This window comes from Eriocheir sinensis, chromosome 55 (genome assembly GCF_024679095.1).
Source record: "Eriocheir sinensis breed Jianghai 21 chromosome 55, ASM2467909v1, whole genome shotgun sequence".
In the NCBI taxonomy this organism is placed as follows: Eukaryota; Metazoa; Arthropoda; class Malacostraca; order Decapoda; family Varunidae; genus Eriocheir; species Eriocheir sinensis.
In genome coordinates this window covers 3629428-3637493 of record NC_066563.1, presented here as the reverse complement: position 1 = coordinate 3637493, position 8066 = coordinate 3629428, and the positions used below count along the sequence as shown (strand labels likewise).

Sequence of the window (8066 nt, the reverse complement as noted above, 5' to 3'; positions counted from 1 at the left end):
GTGTGGTGGTGGTGGTGGTGGTGATGATGATGATGGTGGTGGTGGCGGTGGTGGCGCTGTTGGTGATGATAGAGGTAGTAGTATGGTGTCTGTATTGATATTTGGTGATTGTGATGGTATGGTGGTGATTGTGTTGGTGATGCAGTATGGGCGATATGTTTATGTAGTGGTGATGATGTACATAGTGATGGTGATGAGGAAGGGGCTCATTCGTTTGAAGATATTACAGTGAGGATAATGAGTTGTTGATTGAGGATAGTGAGGTGGTGATTATGGTGATGATTGTGGTTGTGATTGTAGTGCTGATAAGATTGTTTTCTCAGCGGTGTATGGTTGCTTAGGTGATGTTGTGATAGTGGAAATGGTGGTGATGTTGTGATAGAGGAAATGGTGTGTTGGTGGATGGGTAGTGTAGTTGTGTTGTGGGGAATGCGAAAATGGTGACGGAGTGATGGTGAGAAGGTTATTATTGTATTTATAGTGATTGTGATTTGATGGTGACGTGACGCTTCTTTACACAGGTGTAGGACAGTTGTGGCAGAGACAAACTTAATTACTTTGTACAGGTGACCACAAAGCCGTGAGGAAGTTCTACAGGTAATTCGATAAATGATAGTGAAAGTATTACTGTATACTGTATAGTGTTGGTTCAATGAGTATGGCAAAGGTGGAACATAGGTATGGTAGGTGATGGTTAGATGTAGGTGTGGTTGAAGGGGTGAGGCATGGTGGAGATGTGGCAGAAATGAGGTGGAGGTGTGGTGGTGATGGTGGTAAGTGTGGTTATCGTGGTATCAAGTGTGGCGGCTGAGACTTACCGGTACACTAGATATCTTGATGTGGCAGGGATGTGGCAGTAATGTAGTCTTTTACGGTTTGGTATGGCTACGACTGACTGGCTGTGATGTGGTAGATATGTGGGGCTAATGGAAGGGCAAGAATGATATGATGTGACACGGATGTATATAGTGTGATGTGGTAGGGATGTGATAAACTTAGATTCTTGGGGCTGTGGTAGTAGTCTGCAGGCTGGTGTGGTATTGATGTGGTAGCCAAGAGTCCTCGGTGTCGAAATCTGGGTTTGGCTGAGCTGGCGTGATGTGGAAGGGATGTGGTCAGACTCCCTGTTTATGACTGGTATAACGCCTGTGGTAGTAATCTCTTTGGATGGTGTGGTGGAGATGTGGTAGCTTAGCGGCCTTGATGTTGAAACCTTGGTGTGGCTGAGCTCGCGTGATGTGGAAGGGGTGGGATGTGTTCAAGCTCCCGGTAAAGGAATGGTAAAACGCCGGCGGTGGAGGGTGTGGCGCGGCGGTCTGGTTTCTACTGTGGCTTGCGGGGTAGTGGCGAGGTGGGACATGTGGATGGGAGTTACGTGGAAGGGGGGAGAGGGGGGGTGGGGGTAAGATGAATGAGCTGGGGTAGGGAAGGACGGACATGCGTGGGAGTGTGAGGGAAGGTGGAGAGGCGAGGAAGGAAGGGGAGGGAAGTGATTGGGAGGAAGCGGAGGAGGTATTGTTGGGGAGGAAGGTGGATAGGAGAGTAGTGGTGGAGGGTAATGGTAGGGATATATGGTGGATGAAAAGGAAGGGAACCGGGAAGTATGTGGGAGGGAATGGGTAAACATGGAAATAAGGTAGAGAGCATGTTGGCTCATTATGTGGCTGCCTGCTTTTGTGGTTTAATCGATTCCTCATCCACTTGACTGACCTGAATGACCTGCGGGAAGATTAGAGTACTTTTAGACATGCGCGCTTGGGTTCAGTTCACCCCTGACGCTGGAAAGTGACGATTAATGCGATTTTTAAAGGAATTGATTGTTTTCGCACTAACTACATCTGCGTGAAGACTTTGAATGGCGGATGACTCTGGGTAGGTAGTAGAAGGGGGATGAGGACACGGAGAAGAAGGGGAGGGGCAGGGGAGGCAATTACTGCATGTGTACGGGTGGAGGTGGAAGAAGGTAGAGGTAGTGGAAGGGGTGGAGGCAGGGGAGAGGGAGGAAGAGGAAGGTAGTGGAGTACTGTATAGGGATGTCGGCGGAAGAGGTCGGTGTTAGTGGGGTTGGGGTGGAAGAGAGGAAAGGGAAAGGAAAGGTAGTTGTTTAATGTATGTTGGTTGAGGTGGAAGATGGTAGGTCGTGGAAGGGGTGGAGGCAGGGGAGAGGGGGGAAGAGGAAGGGTAGTGGTTTACTGTGTGAAGATGGAGGGGCAGGGGGGTCGGTGCAAGTGAGGTTGGGAGTGGAGGTTCCTCAACGGGCGGGTTTCCCAGAAGCATCCACAAAAGCAACAACGACAACAACAATGACTTTATTTTTATCTTTTGCCTTTTCTTCGTCTGTCTGTGAGAAAGCTTCATGAGGCTCCCCTGTGCCCATTACGACCAACGTTTGTGGCCCTCGTGAAAGATGGAACACTTGGGGGCATGAATCAATAATCGTGTCGAGTTGAATGCCGCTGCTGTCCGTCAATGTGTCTTGATGTGTAGGTCCTTTCAGAGGGTCTTGATACACGTGCCTCATCGATCACTCCCGCCAATCTGCTCCTCCTCTATAATTAAGTGATGAGACGGTCGTGGATGCCAAATTAAGTGGATGTTTTTTCCTTCACTTGCGAATCATCTTCACAGCTCGGTATGATGACACGGAGGTATTTTTTTCCTTGTGTTGTGATGCGGCGATGGTATTCCCTTCCCAGAACATTAGGCAAGTCACGCTGGAATAACTTCAACTTGGATAGTCACATAATCTTTAATATTACCTACATTGCGAAACGAGGGATGTCTTCTTATTTATTGTAATTGGAGTTTGTTGTACACTCAAAACATTCGAGCAAGTCATGGTGAAATTTTAACTTTTCTTATATTTTCGAGCACTTGCAATTTCCTTTATTGGTTAAATAATACAAATCGAAGGATATTCTCCCAACAGCGACGCTAATCCACTTCTTAACTATTCAAATTAGTCACGCAGACTTAACTTTAAACTCTTTATTCATCCCCTGCCTTAAATATTCTTCCTAGAGCGACTTATTCATCCCCTGCCTTGAATATTCTTCCTAGAGCGACTTATTCATCCCCTGCCTTGAATATTCTTCCTAGAGCGACTTATTCATCCCCTGCCTTGAATATTCTTCCTAGAGCGACTTATTCATCCCCTGCCTTGAATATTCTTCCTAGAGCGACTTATTCATCCCCTGCCTTGAATATTCTTCCTGGAGCGACTTATTCATCCCCTGCCTTGAATATTCTTCCTGGAGCGACTTATTCATCCCCTGCCTTAAATATTCTTCCTAGAGCGACTTATTCATCCCCTGCCTTGAATATTCTTCCTGGAGCGACTTATTCATCCCCTGCCTTGAATATTCTTCCTGGAGCGACTTATTCATCCCCTGCCTTGAATATTCTTCCTGGAGCGACTTATTCATCCCCTGCCTTGAATATTCTTCCTGGAGCGACTTATTCATCCCCCAGCCTTGAATATTCTTCCTAGAGCGACTTATTCATCCCCCAGCCTTGAATATTCTTCCTGGAGCGACTTATTCATACCCCAGCCTTGAATATTCTTCCTGGAGCGACTTATTCATACCCCAGCCTTGAATATTCTTCCTGGAGCGACTTATTCATCCCCCAGCCTTGAATATTCTTCCTGGAGCGACTTATTCATACCCTGCCTTAAATATTCTTCCTAGAGCGACTTATTCATCCCCCAGCCTTGAATATTCTTCCTGGAGCGACTTATTCATACCCTGCCTTGAATATTCTTCCTGGAGCGACTTATTCATACCCTGCCTTGAATATTCTTCCTGGAGCGACTTATTCATACCCTGCCTTAAATATTCTTCCTAGAGCGACTTATTCATCCCCCAGCCTTGAATATTCTTCCTAGAGCGACTTATTCATACCCTGCCTTAAATATTCTTCCTAGAGCGACTTATTCATCCCCTGCCTTGAATATTCTTCCTAGAGCGACTTATTCATCCCCTGCCTTGAATATTCTTCCTAGAGCGACTTATTCATCCCCAGCCTTGAATATTCTTCCTAGAGCGACTTATTCATCCCCCAGCCTTCAGTACTCTTATATAGCTACTTATTATTCCCTCAGCCTTGAACATTCTTCCAATAGCGAAAAAATTATCCCCAGCCTTGAATATTCTTCCCATAGCTAGTTATTCATACCCCAACCTTAAATATTCTCGTAGCCACATATAACGAATCGATGAATGTTTTTTCCATTTATTCACACGCCGCGACGGTAACTCCATCCCTGAGACACTCCAACAAGTCATGCTGAGGTAAACTAAACAAGTCACGCTGACATTCGCCAAACTTTTATAGTCTCCCACGCTTGCACACTCCTTTAGCGGCCTTGCATGACAGAGGTGCTACTGGGATGCCCGTGCTGGCGTCATGCATGTCCTGGGCGTCCTTCAAGGTGACATGACACGGTACGGCGCCCACCGGAGTCCACCTGGCGGCTAATTGGTTTTACCTGTGGGACGGTGCACTATCTGCTCTGTACCTGGTGACGGGACGGGACATGATCAGATGCTATAGTGACTGTCCTGCTTCCCCTAGTAACTGTGCCCCTTAATGTTGCTAGTCAGGGATCTGGATATGTACTCAGTTTTATATTTTTTTTATTCTCTTTATTCTTTATTATAATTTTTTTAATTCTTTTTATTCTTTTTTTATTCTATTATTTTTTGTTGTGTCACTCTGCTCCTCTCATTGAAGTGCTGCTTTCGTTTAATTCAAGTGTTGTTTTCTTTTACTGAAGTGTTGTTTTCCTTTTACTGAAGTTCTGTTTTCCTTTTACTGTAGTGTTGTTTTCCTTTTACTGAAGTGTTGTTTTCCTTTTACTGGTGTTGTTTTCCTTTTACTGAAGTGTTGTTTTCCTTTTACTGAAGTGTTGTTTTCTTTTTACTGAAGTGTTGTTTTCCTTTTACTGAAGTATTGTTTTCCTTTTACTGAAGTGTTTTCTTTTTACTGAAGTGTTGTTTTCCTTTTACTGAAGTGTTGTTTTCCTTTTACTGAAGTGTTGTTTTCTTTTTACTGAAGTGTTGTTGTCCTTTTACTGAAGTGTTGTTGTCCTTTTACTGAAGTGTTGTTTTCCTTTTACTGAAGTGTTGTTGTCCTTTTACTGAAGTGTTGTTTTCTTTTTACTGAAGTGTTGTTTTCTATTTACTGAAGTGTTGTTTTCCTTTTACTGAAGTGTTTTCTTTTTACTGAAGTGTTGTTTTCCTTTTACTGAAGTTCTGTTTTCCTTTTACTGAAGTTCTGTTTTCCTTTTGCTGAATAAACAAAGATCAAACAAAAGTAGTACACACGCACATTTGACAATAGGAAATACGTCAACGATGAAAAACACCTCAGAAGCTGATTACCTCGGAATACTTGAGTAGAGGTCTCGTTAAAAGCTTTTCTCTTCTCCTTCAAGTTTCTCGAAAAAAAAAAAAATTGTGAAACGAGTTAGTCATACTAGGATGAGAGAGAGAGAGAGAGAGAGAGAGAGAGAGAGAGAGAGAGAGAGAGAGAGAGAGAGAGAGAGAGAGAGAGAGAGAGAGAGAGAGAGAGAGAGAGAGAGAGAGAGAATGTCAAGTAGGCTTCGGACACGCGGTTTCAAGGACACGTAACCAAACCTTAGTAAAAAGCAAAGGTTGAGGTTAGCAATAAATAAAGAGGCGAAGTTAAGGCAGTGAATAAAATAAAAAGTAAATAGTTAAATAAATGGATATATCGTGGTAACAAAAAAACAACAAAAAAAACGTCTTCTGTAGGAATATGAGTGATAGGTATGTGTGTGTGTGTGTGTGTGTGTGTGTGTGTGTGTGTGAAGGTTGCAAAGATAAAACAGGTGGGCATTGGTTTGTTCAGCATCTCTCTCTCTCTCTCTCTCTCTCTCTCTCTCTCTCTCTCTCTCTCTCTCTCTCTCTCTCTCCTCCTCTCCTCCTCCTCCTCCTTCTCCTCCTCCCTCCTCCTCCTCCTCCTCCCTCCTCCTCCTCCTCCTCCTCCTCTCCCTTCTACGACTACTATTATTACCCCTCCTCTGTTAGCCAACCCGCGCTCCCTCACTGTACCTGCTTCTCCCCCTCCTCCTCCTCCTCCTCCTCCTTCTCCTCCTCTTCCTCCTAGTATCCTGCACTGGAACATCCTTCGCTCAGTGTTGCAGGAGCCTTCGCGGACTTCTCTTGTTCTCCTCCCTCCTCCTTCCTGCAAGGTACGTGTGTGTGTGTGTGTGTGTGTGTGTGTGTGTGTGTGTGTGTGTGGCTACTTTTCAATCCATCAGTAGTTTTTTTTTTTAATGAGTGATTTTTTTAGGATATTACATTTTTTGCCTGTTAATTTTTGGCTGTATCTTTTTTTTATTTTATCGTCTTCAGTGTTGTTCAGTTTGTGGTGTTTGATTCCGTTTGTTTACTCTTTGTTTGCGACGACGAGACATCCGAAGACAAACACATTAGCAAGGAGCACGAGGAATATTTGTTTACTATTTTTATTATTATTTTTTTTTTTACAACAAAGGAGACAGCTCAAGGATAAGGATGAGAAGATGAAGGACGAGGAATAGGAGGAGGAGGATTAGAAGAAGGAAGAGGAGGAGGAGGACAGTTAATAGAAGGATGGTGATGAGTTCTTGGAAGCATAGGAGGAAAGGCGATGAAGAAGAGAATGAAGGTTTAAAAAGTTGAGGTTCATTTGGAGGAAGTGGATGATATGAAGATGTGTATAAGAAGATGAGGGGGAAGAGGAGAGAGAAGTATATGAGATTATTGGAATAGAGAAAAAAAGGGGTTGTAAGAATATGATGACCGAGAAAGAAAACAGATATTGAGGAGGAAAACGTGGAGGAAGCTAACAAAGAGAAGTTGAAGTGAGGGAAGAGGAGGAAAATGATATAAAATAGATGAAGAGGGGAGAAAGAGGAGTTTTAAGAAGAGGAATTAGAAACAAAAGCAGGTAAGAAGAAAAGAACGTGGAAGAAGTGAAAAAAAGAACAACAAGTTGAAAAAGTGGAAGTGGACGAAGAAAAGGAGGAGAATATGAAACTGGTGAATAAGAGAGAGAGAGAGAGAGAGAGAGAGAGAGAGAGAGAGAGAGAGAGAGAGAGAGAGAGAGAGAGAGAGAGAGAGAGAGAATTTACATAGATTTGCATAGATTTACACAGAAAATCAGGCCACACAGACCCAGAGAGAGAGAGAGAGAGAGAGAGAGAGAGAGAGAGAGAGAGAGAGAGAGAGAGAGAGAGAGAGAGGACTTGCAAACAAAATTAAGAAGACAGCGTTTAGGAAGAGAAGAAAAGAAAGATGAAAAATCGGAAGTGGAGAAAGAAAAAGAGGAGGAAATGATAGTAAAGAGGAAGAGGGAGAGAGGAGGAGTTTTAAGAAGAGGAGTTGCAAACAAAAGCAAGTAAGGAATAATATAGCGTTTAGGAAGAGAAGAAAAAAAAGAAAGATAAAGAAGTTGCAGTGTAGGAAGAAGAGGAAGAAGAAAATAAAGAGGAGAGAGAGAGGAATAGTTTTAAGAATAGGACTTGAAAATAAAAGCAAGGAAAGGAGGAAGATAAAGAAAAGAATGAAGAAAGTTGAGGAAGTGGAAGTTTAGGAAGAAAAGAAAAAGGAAAGATAAGGAAATGGCAGTGCAGGAAGAAAGGGAAGAAGAAAATAAAGAGAAGAGAAAGAGGAATAGTTTTAAGAATAGGACTTAAAAAGAAAAGCAAGGAAAGGAAGAAGATAAAGAACAGAATGGAGAAAGTTGAGGAAGTGGAAGCTTGGGAAGAAGAGGAGGATGCAGGACCATAGGAAAGGTTTGGCCACGAAGGAACATCCGAGTCACCTCCTGCATACAAACTCCATAATACCGCTACACGTGACCTCCTTGCTGGCATTCCTCGCCGAGCTGACCTTTTGTCCCGCGGCGAGAAGGGGAGGAGAGAAATTTTATGATGGAAAAATATGGTAGTTTGGTTCTTCTTGTATTATAGGGTTAGTTGATGTTCTGTGGTGAGATTAAAAGAGTAGGAAGAGAGAAGTTTGATCATGAAAATATGGTAGTTTGGTTCTTCTTGT

General features: G+C 43.3%; 1 protein-coding gene across 2 annotated transcripts in view; it reads left to right on the top strand.

The window, feature by feature from the left end:
- The first annotated feature begins 6072 nt into the window (after nt 1-6072).
- LOC126983907 (uncharacterized) overlaps nt 6073-8066 on the top strand; it is a 13203-nt gene continuing 11209 nt past the window's right edge. The window contains exon 1 of one of the 2 annotated variants that reach the window (XM_050837113.1): nt 6073-6217. The gene's annotated coding sequence lies outside the window, so the exon portion shown is untranslated. The remainder of the gene's footprint in view (nt 6218-8066) is intronic. The other variant, XM_050837115.1, reaches the window with a different exon arrangement.